General features: G+C 32.4%; 1 pseudogene; it reads left to right on the top strand.

Moving 5' to 3' along the window:
* Positions 1 to 314: 314 nt before the first annotated feature.
* LOC143552780 (uncharacterized) lies at positions 315 to 18,833 on the top strand (annotated as a pseudogene).
* Positions 18,834 to 21,509: the final 2,676 nt, after the last annotated feature.

Genomic DNA, 21,509 nt, shown 5'->3' with positions numbered 1-21,509 from the left:
TTACAGTATATTTTTTGGTCTCGCAATATCTAACTGGAAAATGAAAAATACTATTATTTCAAATATATGACGTGAAGGAGAGAGAACTCCTAGTTTTGAAAAAAATATTGCATTAACTAGTTTTGAAAACTATAATGATATTTAAGAAAAAAAATACATCACACAATACATAAGTCATTGACATGTGGCCCATTATTAATGTCCAAAGACAGAAAATCGAAATCATCCACCGTAAAGAAAACGACATCTAAACCATATTGCTACGTTTTATTCAAAGTCTTTTGAACGCTAATCACTAATATTTTCAAGAAAATATGGCCACAAAACAACTTCAGTCCACACTTCTCCTCCTCCTCATTTTCATAGCTCCGCCTTCCACGGTGGCTCAGTGCCCCTACCCATGCTACCCGCCACCCATCCCGGGCGGCAACATACCGCCAACAATAACCATACCACCTCCGGCTTTAACGTTGCCTCCGCCTTCACAAACGGGGAATTACCCTCCTCCGACACCACCATCGCGTGTTTTCCCTTATAACCCTACAAGTACAACCCCTACCTTTTATGGGGGTGCACCAACACCACCAGACCCTATAGTCCCTTGGTACCCTTTTTACTACAAGGATCCACCACGTAACCCTCGTACATCGTCGTCGAATTTGCAAAGTGGATCAACGCTTGTGATTTTCTTGTTACATGTTCTTGTGCTACATTTGTTTTTTTAGTTAGGGATGGTGTATGGTGTTGGTGGTTGATGATCGTGATTTTTGATGTTAGGTGCTAAATCTGGTATCAAGAAACGTGTGGGGCCAAAAGGTAATGACTTGTGGAAAAATATGGACATTGTTATAAATATATTAATTATGCTTATCGACGATTGCATAGACAAGCAATATCATTTTTTCAAATACTTGTTTAGAGTTGTATATTGATAACGATTCTTACTACTATTTATACCCCCGTTGTATCTCTCCACACTTTATCAATGTATTATATCATATTGTTTTCTCCCTACATTTCTTCTCGTTTTACTTTGTTTTTAGGCTAGTTTTATAAAATGTTTTATTTTGTTTTTAAGCTAGTTTTGCAACACGTTCTCAGCATGAGTTGCCTTTTGAAGTCGGTTAGCATTAACAACACTAGTTGGACCTTAATTCTATCTTATTTATAGAGATTGGCGACAGTTTTCAGCCAATTTTTAATGACTCCAGCAATTTCCGATCAATTTCCTACCGCACATCCTGACTAGCGAGTTCTACAACGTTGTCCATAAACAATGACACCAAAAACAGCGGTTTGAACCGCTCTTGACAAAGCCAAAACCCGCTTTTTATGGGCTCTTTTTTAAGTAGTGAATATAATTGAATTTGCTTGTCTAGGTAAAAACATAGGGGATTAACTAATATAAAACCTGAAAATTGAATATGAAAACTAAAACGTTAGTAATAGCTTGCCCGAAGCTCATTGGATTTGATGTATTTCCAAATATTCTTAATGGATTTGATAATTGTCTTTAGGCTAAAATGCATCAAACACACATATATAGCCAGAGGCGGATCCAGAAATTTTTGCTACGGGGGGCACAAAATTGATTGTGTTAAAATGGGCCGGGTCAATGAGAACAAAGTTGGCCAACCATATTGAAAGCACATAGCGGAATGAACTTTTAAGGCACATGAGAGGATAAATTAGGTCTTTTTACACATCATTTTTGAAAGTGAAAACACATTTTATATTTTATAAAATAATTAAGTTGTAATTTGAACCCACCTCTTATGACCTTTAGTGACGAACCCGTAAACTTTTAATCGAAAGCCCACACTATACTTTTTATTTATATGTTTCGTATACTTACTAAAATAGTTGATAATAATAGGAGGGGCAAAGGGTCACAAATTATATTTAAAAAAAAACTTTTTACATATAATAATAATATTAATTTTTTGACAAATTAAAAGTTATATATCAAGATAAATAATATAATTATTAAATAAACCATATAACTAGAGGGTTCTATTAATATATTTAAAAAAACTACTTAAAGTCCACAATTATAAAGAGTTAAGCGTGAAAGAAAAAATAATATTGTGGGACCTATTATTAAAATAATATATATATACTTAAAACAAACAAACAAACAAAAGGCATTTCCTGCATCTTCGACCTCATTGTCTTTCTTTCTCTTTCTTGTCTTCACCTTCAACAACATTGCCGGACCACCGTAGCTCAACACTTCCTGTAAATCTGACTATGACGGTAACCAATGGTGGGCAAGGATGGGTGTCGGACGGTGGGCACAGACTGGCTGTTGAGTCAAATTATACTAATGCGTGCCTACAAACGCGGCATTCCGGCGGCCGGACGGTGGGCACCGGCCCACCGTCGTTATAAGCTGGATCCGCCCCTGTATATAGCCTACAAATTGATAATTGGATTTGAATTTATTGGAATTACTATCGGTCAGATTTGCCTTCATATATTGTAAACAAGATTCTAAAAAAAATATTCTTAACAACTCACCTCTAGACTCCTATAAATAGTCCTCTAACCTTCAACTATGAAACTATCCAGTAAGTTACATAACTGGTGTCACACCTCCGTCTACGATACGGGCATACGACCAACAATTGATACCACGTTTTGTAAATTAAATCAGAGTTGCGGGTTTAATGCCCAAATATTAGTGTGGATTAAAATATTATATTTACATAATCAAAACACGGGATTTAAAATATACCCGTTAATGTTTACAAAATAATTACTTGTTTCATAAACCACCATTTACATATATTTTAAGGTTTATAAAAAGGATCTGAGCCATCAGATCATCTACCATCAACTTCGATTCTTCAAGCGCGGCTAACCTTCGTTACCTGTAGAAATGTTCGAAAATACGTCAGCAACACATGCTAGTGAATAAGCTGACGCATAAAATATTTTCTTTACTTGATTATCCCTCGAGACATAACTTAGGTCCGGGCCATCGTGGCTTAGGAATAATCAAGTTAAAACAAAACACAATTATAAACTTAAGTTCTACACGAACCACTCAGCAAACACCGCAACGTTCGATATTACTTAGATACCATCAGTATACAAATGATTACCCTCACTCGGACGTAACTTAGGTCCGGCCCATAATGGCGGAGGCTCATAACCAGGTGTGGCGCGGTGTGCCCACCGACTTACCACATATGTAAGGATCCAAACAAACGTACACGACAGCCTGAGGGCTAGCGTTTACTTTTGTTTATAATGTTTTAGAGATACGTAATCTCATGTAATCAATTTATTTGACACGTTTAATACAAGTTTTAAAGTTGGGCGTATTCACCTTTCTTTGAAAAGATCAGCTTCGATACACTGACCAGTTCTTCCTTGTTATCTCGGACCTATAGTACGAGTATAACTTTTTATTAATACCGGATCTTTAATCCGGCTTAAGACCTTTAGTTTCTTTTTGTATAATCTTTAGCTAGATTATATATTCTTTTTAAACCTTTAGTTTAAAATATACTTTCTTTCTTTTGTAAGTTAAACCCTTAGTTCTACTCATTTACTTTTATAAACACTACGTTTCTTCTCCTTGAAGAAACGTATACTTTAATCATTTACTTATTATTTAAGAAACTCAAATAATAATATTATTTATAACAAAGATATAATTCACATCATACATTACTTATTTATATTTCTCTTTGTTATGTTTTCTTTTGTTATTTTCGAGGTATTATATCATCGACTTATGGTTTTAAGCATTTTAATATTTTATAATATTTTATTCGGGCATTATCCCTACCTTGATTGGCTTAGATTTTCTTATACACTCGAGCAGAACTTCGACGCCTTCACGTTTCTCGGGAAATCTTGGTCAACAACTCTTTAGCACGCAAATCGAGGCATGTCGTACATCAATCTTGGTTGACACGTACTTCGAGGCGGATGTTGGGTCGTCTCTTGGCGGCACGGACTTCAAGATGTCATCGGTGTATTGCACGTAGTTCGAGATAACTTCGGTTTTGGGCACAAAAATCGAGTTAGGATCGGCACGCTTTACGAGGTTAAAGAGAGAATGATATTTTTACAGAGAAAGAGAAGCTGTGTGAAAGTTGTGATAAGAGAAAGGGTTGAAGACCTCAATTTATAGACTGATTCGGTATGCCATCGCGATACGCGATGGTCTGATAAGAACCCTGTCGCGTATCGCGACGTAGGGTTGGTGAATCACCAGTAGGCTTGCCACGTGGCGGACGCGGTGCCACGGGTGACACGTGGCGACTTTGTGCCATGTGGTGACACGTTGCGGGACACGTGTCACCCTGTCAGACCACGTCATCACGATACGCGATGACGTTGGAGCTTGATCCTTCACGCATCGCCCACCGCCCATTTCTTAGGTTTTGATAACATGCCCTTCGCGATACGCGATGGGCTTCCTTCTGATCTGTCGCATATCGCGACGGGTCAGGAAAACAAAATTTTTCGTTTTTGGTACTTAACTTTTGAAACTTGGTAATTTAGATCCGATATTTTCGTGATGTTACAACTGGTCCTCATATGTAAGAAGTAGGGCTGTCACTTTTACCCGAAACCCTACCCGAGAAAACACGTACCCGAACCCGAACTAACCCAACCCGAAAAACCCGAACCCGAGAAAAGACCAACCCGAACCCGAACCGAAGTAATTCGGGTTGGTTCTCGGGTTTGATTTATAAGTTTTGGGTTAGCCCTAATAAACTTTTAGTTTTGAAATTAAATATATTTTTAGGTATAATAGGCTTAGTCTTAGCCACTAATGCTATCGGAATCTGGACCTAATAGATTGTTGTCATTACTACTATTATAGATCGGTTATTTATTGTTAATTTATGTATTTCGTTTATTACTAATAGCAATCGTAATCGAACAACCAATCATGCTCGGTTGAAGACGACAATGGTTCGAGTTAGTTTTACCCTTGTTCTAGATTATTTTATCAAGTTATGTTAGTATATTATTTGATTATTTGCTTACGAACAAAGAATAATATGTTGTTTTAATTTTTGTTTTTTTTTGTTTTTTGCTTTGTTTTCCAGGATACTCGAAACTCGATTAACCCAACCCGAAAAAACCCGAACCCGAAAAACCCGTGAGAGATTCGGGTTGGGTTTCGGGTCAAGATATAAAACTTTGAAACCCGAAGAACCCAACCCGAAAAACGAACCCGAAGAACACCCCTAGTAAGAAGAATGAAATGCTCTTCAAAGATAGATCATCGGTTAGAGCCTCGGTGCATACGTCGGGGGGGGGGACAGTTTACCCGGTTGTTAGGCATGTACATGAAATTTTTAAGTTAGACCACCTAAAACCTCAAAATAACCAAGGACAGTTAAAATCCCATCATAAGTAAACTCGCTTTTCTTTTTTCCTTTTACAAAACATGAACATAATCCCTCCCCCCTCCCTTAAAATGGCACCACTTTACAAAACTTATTTGCGTTTTATAATTATAAATTAATTAATTAATACATCTACATATCTACATATTCTAATAAAGTAAAATCATTGTGACACGTGTCAGTTAATGGTTAAACCTCACAAGTTTTTTTTTCCCTCAAAACTAAGATCTTAATTGACTATTATACATATTCATATTCACTTTCCTTTTAAATTTTATTTATACATTTTTATAATTTTATAAAAATAAATATTAGCATATTATTTTACTATATATTCTAAAATACTTGGCGAAATCCAAAAATTAACTACAAACCATGTTTGTTAAAGATTGAAAAGAATATATAATTTCAAATGTTATTATTAACATATTTTACTATGTATATTGTGAAGATTATAAAGAAAAACAAAACTCGAGCATGCTTTTATTTTACAAAGTAATTTTTAAAATTATTAAATCATAAATCTATGCTAAAAACTTAAAAGTTGATCCATTTTTTTTAAATCAATCCATTTATCTATTATTATTATTTTTATTATTATTATTGTAAATTCTCATATAAATTTGTAAATTATAGATATATGCTTTCAATCTATCAATTTATTTTTTCGATTAATTTAGTAAATATATACAATCACTTTCATATATAACAAAGTTTATCATATTTAAATTTTTGGTTTTTTTATCAAGAATTGTTTCGGGTTTTGTGGAACTTAAATTAAGTTTTTACAGTCAAAACTTGGTAAATAGATTGTTTGGTACAAGTTAACTATATTTGGGTCAAAATTTGTCATGAGTCAAAAATGAGAAATATAAGTATTTTTAAAAGTTTGAGAATGTAAATAGATTTATCATTAAATTTGTTACGGGTTCAAAGTGTTGACTTGAAATGTCAAACATATGAAAGTTAGAATTTTAAACATGATTTGGGTTTCTAATTTATTTTCAAGGACATTTTTGGAAAAAATCAAAAGGTTCGGGAATTGGTAAATTGGCTATTTTCCCTCGACTATTAAATATTAAGAATAGATAGTGAACACTTACGACATGCTACCCCTAGGCCTATCAATGCTTCTGACTTGTATTAAATTTGAAACATTTGTGTCAGCATTAGTTTTCCTTCAATGGTGATTAGAACGTTGTATGAGAAGCATACCATGTAAAACTATGCTAAAATGAAACAAAATATTCACAAAATTTAATGGTTTAACATGTTATTTTTTATGTTGTCAAACTTATCAAAATCTTTTTCATGGTTTAGCTCAGCAAAACATAGTTCTTTAAGAACATCCTTCGTTATAATTTAATGTTCTCATTTTCTTCTATGGGTTGTAATTTGATAAATAAATCAATAAAGGTAACACTCCTTCAGTATTTAGGCTGAGTGGTCAGAACTACTATTGTATGTATGACTACTGTATGAGAAGTTTTCTTCCTGAATTCTTTTAAGTATACATATATGATACTACCGACAATGAAAGTTTTAATAAATGGAGCGTTCTCGGGTACACATAGTATAGATAAATGCATAGATGTAATATATTTTTTTTTACACGTTATCTAATTATTTTTTTTACTTGTAATTTTATAATTTAGATAATCCGGTGTGTTACACGGACTTTAAAACCAGTTATATTATATATCCATACATACACATTGATCAGATCAACCAGAATCAAAATGTTCTACACACACAATCTGCTTGCAAAAAAGAGTCCCTTGGGTAGAGTGTGGCTTGCAGCACATTATCAAAAAGAAATCACAAAAGAACGCTGTAAATATCCCCTCCATTTTCATTTGGCTGTTTCTTTAGTTTTCTTTAAGTTTGGAGTTTTTATTGTTTCTCGGAACCATTGATTATAAGATTATGGTATTAATATTTTTAATTATACATATATTATAACTTTATAAGTTACATATGGCATAAAAGTTATTTAATGTTCAGGCTTTTGGATGTGATGATGAGTGAAAGCATCATGCATTAATCAACATGTTATAAAGATATATATGTTTCTTTTAACATTTATAGTTGATCAATGTGTTTGGTCTTGATTTTCAAGATGACATTTTTGATATTACACTGACACATGTATTGAACCTTTGCAGAGAATATAATGGACGCGCAAGTTCCAATTGCTTTAAGATTGTTGGGTTTGCTACCTTTTGGTATTGTTAGAATTTATTCAGAAAAAGTTACGTTTCTTCAGCAAGATTGTAACGATTTACGTATAGAAATAAACAGGGCGTATGCAAATGTTAACATTAATCCCCCCCCCCCCCCTCCCAAGTTGCAAATCACTCACAGTTTGAATCCATTACGTTGCCTGACAATTTTTCCCTTAATTTGATTAATAATGATGATTACAGCCTTAGTTAACGGGTGTCCCAATTTGCCCTTTTAATTCAAACTTTGATCCATGTCGTTTTGATTATCTAATCTAAATCATGGCCTTGATTTTTAGGTCCTCAGATAGCCATCTTAAGCCTAACGAAGATATTTCGATTACAGGTAACGTGTTATAATATTAAGTTTGATTCTATTATTGAACTTATGATTTCTATATTTTTTTTCAAAAACATATATTGTTCAGATTATAGTTCAGCCAGTTTTTCAAAACACAGACTTGGAACTCCTGCAGGATATATTATGATTAATGCTAGAGAGGTAAGTGTGGTAATTAAGTGTTTGTTTGTTTGTTTTTTTTGGTAATGAAAGTTAAAATTTAGAATTTGGTATTTTTGTAGGATGCATCTCAAAATCCATCTATTTCTGAGGCCAAGATCAATCATGTGGATGAAATGTATGCTTCTTTTGTTTAATACTATTCAACATTGTTTAATGGCCAAATTTGACACTGTTTACATATTTAAAGCTGAGTCTTTGATTATTTGGATCATAATTTGTTGCGGTAGGGGTGCTCATCAGTTCGGATATTCATTCATTCGGTTTGGAGTTTTTTTGCCTTTTTAACTGAAAATCCGAATCGATCCACATTAGAAATGTGTTTAGCCGAACTGAATTCAACCGATCAAACCGATTTATTTTGTTTATCAGTTTGGCTGTTCGATTAAAGTAGCTATTATTCAGTTTATTTCATTGAATTCAGTTCGGTTATATACGTATAGACAAAACTTTTGGAACTAATAACCGAACCGAAAACCAAATCGATAATGTGGTTCAGTATGTTTCAGTTATGGTTTGGTTTTCGTTTTTTTTTTGCACCCTCCTAGTGAAATGAGGTGTCAAGTTTTGTGTTTACACTTTTTATAGTTTGTTTTTCAATCAATGATTAAAGAAGTCAAACTCTTCTTAAATTTCATTTTTTTATCATTTTAAGTTTAGTGAAGTTGCATATTTCTGACAAGATTTAAAACACTAATTGTGTCATGCTAATCACATTTCTTGTTACAATCCGAAAATACGCAATAATTTTAAGTATCATTGTTTTCAACATTACACATTTCTTGTTAAAAATGTTTTTATAGTATCATTTGTAAGAAGATGCTTACTTTGCAACAGGTCAATTGTAGTAGTTTGAAATGACAACTCTTTTGTTTGACTTTCTAAAGTCAAACATGCGTAAACTTGTTTTTATGGACTTTCTAAAGTCAAACATGCCTAAACTTGTCTTTTCAACAAATTATTACACATTTCTTGTTAAAATGTATTTATTGTATCATTTATAAGAAAGATGCTTACTTTGCAACAGGTCAATCATAGTAGTTTGTTTGACTTTCTAAAGTCTATAAGTAAAACCATTGATTAATCTAGTTTCAAATGCAGTACAAGTTCTCAACCTCATACTCCACCTTCTACCATTCGCGGTGTTCAAGATCCTGATACTAATCCTAATCATCGTTTGGAATTTAACGACACTTTCATTAACGATGATGACGTTGCACCACTTGAAAATTTTCGTATTAATAATCCCAGTTTGCGTAAGAGTCCTCTAGTTGCATTAGCTCTTGGTGGAACCTGACCCGGAATTAGTGAAGCAGATTTCAGAGTTAAATAATAATGTTTTGTCAAATTTAAACGATATCCCGGATAATGGTGTGTAAGACCCTAACCCGTTTATAACAATATTAGGCGTAAACATATGATCGTTAGGACTTAAAAACCAGGTGTAATTAAATTTTTTTTTGATGACGTGATAACATGACACGACATACATAACTAGTAATCAAAAATTTACAAATTTTATATTTATATGATACGAAGATTATATTAGATTTTGTCTTCTAAAATGGATCATTATAGCGGAAGCTTGTTCAGTTCGGTTTTGTTCAGTTCTTCAACAGCTTGACCATCAATCGATGTCCTTCAATTAAGTTATAACCTGTCATGAAAATTTGCCATAACAATTAGTCATACATACTTTACATCTACTTGTAATAAACACAAGTATACTTAACCCATTCATTAATACTTCACTATCATTGTCTTTATACAATTTTTCTTTTAAAACATTAAGAGGGTCTAAGTGTTCTCACTTAGTATATCCCCCCTTTTGTTCTTTTATATGTGTCATTTTAGTATTTACAACCAAAAATTAGGATTTGCACGTTCATGCACAAAACCCTAGCATCTATGACCCCATGAGTCGTTTATACAACAATTTACTTATTTGGATTAATCGTAAGAGTTAAACGGTTTTAAAATTACAGATTAAACCCAACAATCACGAACTCAGTAATTGTACACTGGCACCAGCAGCCCATGTACACCAATTTCCCGTTTCCCTGTTATCCCGTTACCCTTGTTCCACCACAACCATATTGTAGCCGGTAACTTCATGGTCCGTAAATCTAATCGTCACGACCCTGTTATTCATTTTTAAGTCAGTGTTTACACTAACCTTGTCGTTTGACTCTTTATGCCTCAGACGACTAGGTAATACCAATTAGGGATGGGCAAATTCGGGACTGGTATCGGTTGGTACCGGTACCGTACCGGTACCGGTACCGAAATTGGTACCGTCGGTACCGAATCGGTACCAACATTTTGAGTTTCGGTACCGATACTTCCCAAAATTATACCTTAAATACCGGTACCCGTCCCGGTCCCGTACCTGTACCAGTACCGAACAGAATATTTCGGTACCGGTACCAAGATCCGCGATTTTCGGGACCGGGACCGGTCGGTACCGGTACGGTCCCGATCTCATCCCTAATACTAATGCACTCATACCATTGCCCGACGGGCGTTTTGGTTATTTTTAACATTTATTGATATCATGATTATTCACAACCTGGCAGGGTCAAAGTTGTGACCCGTTACCAATACCTTGTAACCCTTTTTAGAGAACTCGACAACGCATTCTGATACCATCATGCTTACCTGTAGGACAATTCTCAACAGGACAAGCATTATATGTCAACTTCAAATGGTGATAGCTTCACCATTTGACATGTATGACCCGTTCACGCATATACCCATTCCGAGTCACTCTTTTTTTTATATCTTAATCTTACAACGGGTTATTACCAAAATAGTGATTTAACACCAATTTACCCATAGTACCCGTTTATGACTTGGTCTATAAACCACACCCGATAACCAATAAAATCCTTGTCCCATATACTAGGATTATTAGTTTTCATTTCACATTTGACCCTCTTGTCCCAATTTGAACCAAGTCTCGAACATTAAAGATTACAACCCAATCCCGGGTTGTACCTTAATACACCCAAACTACCCTTCTTTAGTTTTCTTAACATTTCAATCTTTTGTTAGTCATTTAAGCAATATTACAATTTGACAAGAAACTTTAGCTTATAAATTGAAGTGAACAAAGTCACTTACCTTTCTTTGCTAACTAGAACTCCCGTTTTTATCCAAGCCTCCACCTAGCTTGACAAGATCAAACTTTGACCAATTTCCACAAGATTGTCGAGTTAGTCATTATATAACATGACCATAAAATCCTATGGACTCATACATATCAATTTATTAAAACACTAGTTTTTGGGTCAGTTTCACTTTTAAAAATCAAACTGCTCATAGGTATGCATATTTTCCTATCATTATATACAATGGTGTAAATACTCATACAAACCATTTGCAAGTCCTTTAGACACTTTAAATATGTCATGTGAAGTTTTATTAGTTCTATACAATCAATGCATCATGCCTAATGCAAGTATATGCAATCTTATGTGTTTACTCGATTACTTATATCTTTATTAAAGTGCAGCGATTTCATATATCTCTGCTGTAATCAGCCATTTTGACCCATGTAACATCTGAACTGGTTCAACATGTTCAGCGATGGATCGTAGGGGACTCAAATACCTTTTCAAGCATATAAAGAACACCCTCTAACTATTTTTCTATGATTTTATATGATTTTTAGAAAATCAGGACAGAAGCATAAATATTCCCAGTCAGCATGTTTTATATCCTGACTGGTCACTTTGGTCTACTGTTTTGGACAACTTCCGATCCTATTTAGACTTTCATGATCAAATATGAATTGAAATAGACACATAGACCTTTCCAAAGATATAAGGCCCGTCTTCTAACTCTTAACACGAGTGAAATACGCGCCCTGCAAATTAACTATTTGAATCTGTCAAAAGTGACGGATTTCATACTATATTGCACAATTCAAGTTTCATGTGAGCATTTCATCAAACACTTGGTGTGCGGTTAATAACATAGCCTTAAGCATCATTGTTCTAAACATAATTTACCTTGTTCCTCATCCAAATTCTATTATTCAATATCAACAAGTTTAAAACACACAATTTCATTAATCTAGCAATAATCTTAACATTTAAAGCTAGACTAACACATGTACCTGCTTAATTTCATGTTATTCAACGTAACTAGTTTTCTCCCAATCTTAAGGTTATTTACAAATGAAGATTTTTGAACATATCTTATGTTCACCAAGTTGAGATGAGCACACATCGTTACTCACATGCAAGGTTTTATCACCCAATTTGTCTTTTTTTTTTTTTCGATTTTAATGTATTTTTATATAATTTACTATAAAACGATTACAATAAAGTGGCAGGCAAACGGGCAACAAGTTGCGCCGCAACCCCCTTTTGAACAGCAAAGCCAATCCTGCTAAAAACGAAGCTTTGGGACCTAGAAGCTGAAGAGGTTCCGTGTACGACGCGCTGAACCCTACTCAAAAATTTCACAGCCTCTGGAGCCAGAAAACCAAATGTATCAAAGGCAAATGGTAGAAAGACATGTTGATTATCTAAATAAGTTTTCTCGTGTTTAACAACTTTGCCCGATTCAGCCTTCAACGCAGCCTGACCCACAACAAACCCACGGTCCCTGAGCCCAACAAGAGGAGACACTCCTGTAAGATCCACACAGGCGTGTTTCCCCCCTGCCCACCCGAACACAAGAATATCAGCCGGTCGTAAAGTAGACCTCCGTTCAATAGGATCCGTGAGAAAGTTAACAGGGGCCTCATTTTTAGCAGAAATCCCTGCCCGTTTAAGAACATCACACAGAACATCCCTAACCAGATCATGTCTGTATTTAAAGCCAGGCAATTCTTTCAATTTGATGAATTTGAAGAACAAGGTTTCTCCTCCCTGATGATCATCGACACACACACACACCGTGTGTTTTAATTTATTTTCTATTTTAATGTTTCTACTTTCTAACTTGACAACCTCAACCCCTTATGATTAATAAGTTATCTAGTTTAACACTTTTTGAAATATATAAATATTTCACCATTATTAACTTAAATACTAACTAGGTTGAATATTATCCTAGTTACGTGTTTTTTAAACTTTTCATGTTTTCCACTTGACTCGATTAATATAATATTTTGGGTGTTACAAGTCTACCCCCCTTAATGAGGTTTTGTCCCTGAAACCTAGATTACTTAGTTCTTTGGGTAATGCCCCATTAATCATTTTATCACCTTACCATTAAATAGATGATATATTGTTATACAACATCCGCTTTATTTAGAGTCACACGACTCTTTTAATTTACTTAAATAATATATTGTTATATAGCATCACTTTCATTAACGATGATGACGTTGCACCACTTGAAAATTTTCGTATTAATAATCCCAGTTTGCGTAAGAGTCCTCTAGTTGCATTAGCTCTTGGTGGAACCTGACCCGGAATTAGTGAAGCAGATTTCAGAGTTAAATAATAATGTTTTGTCAATTTTAAACGATATCCCGGATAATGGTGGGCCCTCGTCGCTACCTAAGCGAATTTCACAAGAGTCGTTGCATTTGAATATGATCATGATCATGTCCGAGATAGCTTAGGACCACAAGTCTCATTTGGTGAGTAACATTTTTTTTCAAATGTTGGCAAACTGTCAAAAACAAATGCGTTTAACTGATTGGTCAATGCATATGATTTTTTGTTATTTTTTATAATTATCTGTTTAATACTTTTTTTTTATTATTTTTTATATAATTGGATTAGGAGGTTTTATGCTGTAAACAACACTTTGTCCCCTTTGACTTGACTTGTAAACGAATTGATCGATCAGTGAATCGTTTGGTTAATGCCTGTTCATTTAATAAACAAACTAACACGAATACATGTCTTGGTCGTTCATTTACGCTTGTTAATGCTTGTTTATGTTTGTTCATTTATGTTCAGTTATGTCGTTCGTTTATGTTCAGTCATTATGTTTTTTCGTTTATATAATTTAAGTTCATTCGTTTAAATATCAGTTCGAATCTATCCATTCTTTTATGTTTGTGAACCATTCGTTTATAATGCTAACAAATGAACATAAAGGAACACTAACACGAACACCTTCATTTTCTTAACAAATGAACATGAACAAGAAAATCTAATTCTATATGTCTCCGTGCTTGTTCGATTTGTTTACAGGACCTTTGATTTTTTTAGCTAGTTTTTATTTAACCCTTCTTAATATAAAAAAAACAAATGTATTGAAATTCCTACTTTTGATAACTAATGGTTTATATGGTGTACAGAGTTAGCACCATCTTCACCAAGGGCAAAACGGTCTTTGGAGCTAGCACTGCCCCCACAAAGGGTGAAACGGAGAAGGATAAAATATGACCAAGCTACGGTCTTGAGTAACGAGTACGATTTTGTTAGTTGATGATATGACCATTCACTATTTCTTGAAGCTCGATGAAAAACACTATAGACGATGATATGAGGTGTTTTTTGGTTAATATAGGTTCATGAAAAACGCTATAGACGATGCTAAGGGTTTGAAACGGAGAAGAAAACAAGTATATTCTTTCTTGGATGTTTATAGATTAAACAATGCTCATAAGAAAGAAAAAGTTCTTTTTGACCCTGTAATTACTGGTTAGTTTTATTTTTGTTTTGGTTATACACTGACTACTAAAGTCAAGTTTAATTATCTTATAATTTTAACATTTACTCTTGTTCTTTAATTCTTTGAAAAATTTACGTTAATCTTAATAAAATGCTTTACAAAATAACATTTTTTTTACTTCTTGGATACTATCTATTTTATGTTTAACACATTTTTTAGGTAAAATCAAGCTAACATATAATTTTACCATTTACACGAGTTTGATTTTTTGAAAAATTTAACATTTACATTTTATTTTAATAAAATGTTTTGCAAAATATAAGATATATATGTTGAATTCTTAATGTTAACATAGAGGTCAAGTCAGATCAACATATAACTTCACCATTTAGACGTGTACTTTGAGTTTTTAATAAATTTAAAAGTTACATAAGTGTTAATAAAATTCCTTACAAAATAACATACTTTTGATGTTAACTTTTTGGTTACCTCCCTTTTTGATTTTGACTCCAAAAATTGATTTGACATTTGAAGTCAATGTGCTGTTTATGTGACAAAATTTCTCAAATGCATGAAGAATTGAAGATGGCAATATATATATCTACAAAAGCTAGTTTAACTAACGTTGAACAAGCGAATCCCGATGCAATGGAAGTTGAACGTTTTAGCGACTTTGTTGACCACGACATGATGCCAATGCTCCTGCTTTCAGTACTGATGTAGGGGCAACATCGTATCAAGCAGAGACTGGTGTGAGGTCCACACCTGATCCTGCATCATCTATTAGATCTTTTAATATGTCTGATACAGAAAAACTTTTTTCTGAAACTCAACATGGTTTTGATAACACTGGTGGTTTATATGATATCCCTGAGGTGGATGAATTTGAAGTTTGTTTTTTATGTTTAATTTTATTATCAAATTGTTGTTTTTATATGGTTTCATGTTGAATACTTAATATTCAAAACTCACTATTACATTCTTGTTTAGGGAGGAGCTTGTGTTTATGAAAGAAGATGACGGTACACCAAGTATGTTCATCTTTGACTTTCGAGAATCAACTAAGTTTTATTCTTTGAATTAAAATATTTCATAAGAATTTGGTTAATATGTTTATTAAGCATGTTGGAGATTAAAAAACTAAAAAACATTATGTCAAATCCAAGTAAAGACCACAGAAAGAACTATGTTTGACTATCTATAGTCAAAACTAGACTTTTCTTTTAGGGGGATGTCATATCCTTTGTAGGGTGTACATAGAGATAAAATGTGTGTTAAAAGGGTGTATGAATATTAAAAAAGAGTGTGTGAATAACCATTGCCTTCTTTTATACTTTCAATAATGTCATTTTTACATTTTGGAATAGATTCTTGACAAAAGTAATAGACTCTTGTTTTCTCAACAACTTGTGCTTGTTCTTTTGTCAGAGTTTAATTTAAATCCATGTCAATTTTGCATCCTATAGTGTAATGTTTGACCCATGAATATTATACAGGTTTGAGGGGTACACCAGAAACAGGATCATTGTTACCACGAACTAGGTAATGTGTTTGAATATAGGTGGTTTTAATGTTTTAGTGTTGGCTATTTTTAACATGTATTTGATGATGATGTTGCAAAGGTGTTGCAAAATTGATGAAAGAAAAGCCAACAGCCACTCCATCTACATCAGAAAATTTTGAATCTGTTAGTATGAAAAGTATTCTAGAAGGAAAAACTAGAAACGTATGTTCTAGAATGTTCTTTGAGACAATGGTAAGTTTCTGCTGCTTATATTATATATAACTTCAAGTATGGTCATAAAAAAAGTCAACCCTCTTAATTTGGCAACATCTTTTATTTTCAATTTTTAAAACTTTAAATATCTTTCTTTAAAGCATTTTTTTAATCCCTTGATGTGGTATGCATTTGACTTTTGAAGTAAAAAATCCACATCTTGTACATTATTACTAATGCACTAAAAACAGGGGTATAAATGAGGTTAGTCCAAGCTCAACTAGGCTTAAACTCTGCTTGTTTAAAGCTCTTTTTCTAAGGGTTAAGCTCAACTCATGAGTTATTTTTAAGCTTGAGCTTGACTGGTTTATTATTTATTAGCTAATCTATATAAATTTTATTTATTTTTATATATATATTTATTAACTATGATTTTATGTAAAACACAATGTATAATATTCAGTTATTTTGATTAGAATTTTATGGATAATATATCTATCAATACTAATAAAAGAAAATAATCCTAGACACATGACATTCTGAGATTAATTCTTACTATCAAATTTCCGCCAAAATCACTTCTCATCTATTGATGGAAAAGAAAAAAAATATTGGTTCTAAAATATAGTATTGATTATAAATTTAACATACCGTATTAATTGGTCAATCTCCACTGATTGAATTATTAATACCATAAATTATATTCTAAACATACTTAATATAAAAAAGTATTAATATAATAATTACGTGTCATAAATATATTTTCTTTAAAATTGTAATGTATTTTTAAAAGATTTTATGTTTAAAGAGTACATTAACATTCAATTTTTTGAGACATCTTCATATTGAAGAAAACTACAATATTTTTAAATTTTTTTACAAATATTTAGTCTTAAAAATCATAGACAAATTTTTCATTGTTTATATTTTTTACAAGACTATTATGATAGTTGAACAACAGTGTGTTTATAAGGACAGCATGAAATATGTTCAAAAAAAGAAAATCTGGTGTTTTTTTTTTGTCTATGACCAGTTATGGAATGTATAACATTTTGTGAAAGACTTTAGTTACATCTTTCACATCGAAAGACCTCATTGTTTTAAATGTTGTTTCCAGTGACATTGTTTCATTATTGTATACCGATGGTACGTAGAACAACTCATTCTCAATTGAAAATTCAAATGTAAAATGACTTAATTCTCTTTTTTTTATTTGTATTAAATTATTCATTGTAATTTATACGTTGATTTATCCCGTGTAATACACGAGTTTCTAAAGCTAGTATCTACATATCTACATTTACTGATAAAAGAAAATAATTCTTGACACATGTCATTATAAGATTAATTATCACTAATAAATTCCTTCCAAAATCACTTCTTTTCTATTGATGGAAAAGAAAAAAAATATCTTTCAATATATAGTATTGATTATAAATTCAACATACCATATTAATTGGTCAATCTCCATTGATTGAATTATTAATGCCATAAATTATATTATAAACATACTTAATATATAAAAATATTAATATAATAATTACATGTCATAAATGATAAGTTATTCATTGTAATTTATACATTAACTTATCACGTGTAATACACGGGTTTCTAAAGCTAGTTAGTATATAGAGAAAAGATGCAATACAATAATCCTTAACGTGCCTTAACGTAAAAGAATACCTATATTCACGAAATTGATCCATAAAATCACATATCAGCATCTCGGAATCATCAATACATACCCAATTAACCATCAATTCACCGAAAAAAAAAGATTTGGATGGTTAATCAATCAATTTTTTACTTTTTTTCACGAAACCTGTTATGAGCGTTTTAGTTTTTAGCTTAGCGTTTTAGATTTTCGGCTGAGCGTTTTAGTATTTTTGCCTTTGAGCGTCTCGCGCACTTATCGTATGTTAAGGCATTATTGTACAGTATCTCGACCCTTATTATATAAATATATATATTTAACACATTAAATAGTTATCTAAATTTAGGCTCACGAACTAGCTCAAGCTTGATAAGTGAAGCTGGGGATCGTTTGATTTACAAGTTTTTTAAGCCTTGGGCTTAAGTTTGTTTAAGCTTGGCTTGATTCGAGTTTTTTTACAAGCTGATTTCGAGTAGCTCACGAGCCGGTTTGGCTTGTTTACACCCCTTACTAAAAGTTTCATAATCTCATTAAATTAACTTTCATTGCTTATTCTGGTCTTGAATCTGATAAAATATCACTCACCAAAACTTGATATTTTTAAAGATTCATAAAAGGTTCAAATAAATGTAAAACAATTGTTTACTTGTGTATGATTTAGGTTTTGAAGAGTTGTGATTTTGTTGATGTAAAGCAAGATGAACCATATGATAATATTACTCTGAAAGTGACTTCAAAGCTAGATTTTTCAAACTAGAAGTACAAGGCTGTTGATCTGATATAAGTATTTGGTATGATAATTGGTGTTTTGAACTCGTTTTTAAAGTATTATTAAATAATTGCCAAAACTCAAGAACTTTTCGGTTTCGCTGTTGCAGTTGGTATAAACTCAGGCGTGTGCTCGTCGTCCTTGTATATGGTTTGGATCTTTTATTATGATCTTCAACAGGTTGCTCAGTATGCTGTTCTAGTATTATTAATTTTTTTTAATTTGGCTATTTTTCTTTATAAATTTTGGGAAGCAAATTTTGGTTTTTATGTTGCTAAACAACAGATCTTTAACTTGAACTGAAAATTAAATGAGTGATTACTTACAGAAGGTTTTGTTTTGTGGGATAGATGCTTTGTTTCGCGTTAACGATGTTCATGTGTACCCATTATAGATTACAACTTTCAGGGGTTGTTACTGCTCATCTCATAAACTGTAAGTTGAATAATGGGCTATCTTTCATTTTAAAACAAAAAATAAAAATTAATAAAGATATTCTTGTGTGGCCATCAAAGTTACTTATGTTTATATGAAAAGTGTTAAAAGTGCAAATCACAGGTTACAAGATTACATGTTTAATTGTTTATATATAAGTTTTTGTATCCGTCCACTTAACGTTTTGCAAACGTGCTTCTTTTGTCTTGTTTTCATGCATATTAGGTTATTGAAGCCATATGGGAGGGTTGTGAAGAGCTTTTAAGAGCTCGAAAATATTTTGCATTAAGTAACAAGTAGTTAAGATTTCATATTTAATTCAAATATTTTAATATTTTTATTCACTAATGGAATGCAGTATTGAATTTTGATTTAATGTTATGTGAGACGTTAACCTAGCCCCACCTAAAGTAAGTTAAAATATTTTCCACAGAACTCAAAATATACTCGTAATAAATTTGAAACTAGGAAAATCATAATTAAATTGGGGAAATGAAAAGAAGTCCAAATGTTAATGAAATATGAGGAAATTACATGAGATCAAGAATCATACTAGCGAAGTGATAGCGATGTAATCAAATCAACATGTTCTAAAAATCCTATGAAATTGGATGAACTAGTTTTGAAATCGACTTCTAGAATCAAATGAAAGAAGCAAATCAATTAAAATAGTAGCAAAGTAATGATGACACTGGCACTAGTCTCCATTGGTTGCCATTAGGTGAAGATGAAGTGATTGTTAATAGATGAGAGGTGACGATCTTGATGAAACACAAGGCAAACCAATAATTTATTCATTTCTGGTTGAGGTCGTAGGCGTGCAAATTGTTAATGTAAATTTTGTTTTGGGTGGTTTGGTCTCTGTTGACTAGTTTTGGTCTCAGAAGCGTTTTTTGTGTCCAATAAAATAAAACCATTTAGAAATAGAAAAAAGAAAGAAAGAGAGAGAAAAAGTGATCGTGCCAAATTAAGATGAACACACGATGAGTCGTAAAGTGTGAGTTTGATTAGATTTGGAAGGAAGAGGGAACAATGGGTTTTGTAAAAGGAAATTTAGTAATTTTATGTTCTTTAGCTTTCCTATTTTTTTTCTTTTATTTGCCAACCAAGCATACGTTTATTTTCGACAGAAAACTAATTCTATTTTATTGAGTTCCAATTTCTTCAAAAACATTCCACCTTTATCATAAACATTTTGTTAATTAAACGACACCTACGTGAAAAATGGTCTAAGAACTAAGATCAGATCCCACAATATAGCAGACACATGTAGTTCGATACTTTTGAAAGAAAATAATGATACATGTTCCAAAAGAAACTATTTTGATTTCTCTTATAAAACTAATTAGTTATTATATATAAACAATTTGGTTTATTATTAAAAACAACTTTATTATAAAAAAAAGCTATGTAAAAGGTTATGATAACATGTAGGCCTGTAAACGAACCGAACATTCGGTGAACTGTTCGTGAATTGTTCGGCGGGAAATTCGTTTATGTTAGTTTATTTAATATACGAACGAACATGAACACATGTTCCGTTCGTTCATTTATGTTCATGAACGTTCATTTATTTATGTGTGTTTATGTCTGTTTATTTATATTTGTTTATGTATTAATAAAATTAATTAAATGTTATTTGGATGAGTTATCTACTTAAAGTTTTATATTTGTTAATTTGTTTTCATTTATGTTCGTTTATGTTTGTTTGTGTTAATATATGTTCATTTATCTTTGTTCAGTTATATTCGTTTAGAGTTTAAAATATGAACATAAACGAACACAAATGTTCATTTTTTGAATAAACGGACATGAACATAAATATTTGTTCAATTAAGTGTTCGTGTTCGTTTAAAGTTAAATGAATGAACACGAACATGCCCTTGTCGTGTTCGTTCAATTCTTACACGATTTTATTATTCACATTGATGAATATATCGGTACCAATCTCGAGGCTGAACGATTTTATCTGTGTTCTTTTATGTTCGTGAACCGTTCGTGAACACGCTAATTTTCTTAATGAACGAACACGAACATAAAATCTCGTTCAGTAAGTGTTTGTGAATCATTCATGAACACGTTTTTTCTTTAACGAACGAACACGAACAAGGCCTTGTTCATGTTCGTTCGGTTCGTTTATAGCCCTAATAACATGTAACTATTATATTTGTGAATACTAGTGTTTTGGTTCAAACCATCAACTTCAGCTTTCTTAAAAACCATTTTTTT

Source organism: Bidens hawaiensis, unplaced genomic scaffold (genome assembly GCF_021521415.1).
Source record: "Bidens hawaiensis isolate Kalapana, Puna unplaced genomic scaffold, B.hawaiensis_p1.1 tig00017035_1, whole genome shotgun sequence".
NCBI lineage: Eukaryota > Viridiplantae > Streptophyta > Magnoliopsida > Asterales > Asteraceae > Bidens > Bidens hawaiensis.
This window is presented reverse-complemented; position numbering and strand designations above follow the sequence as displayed.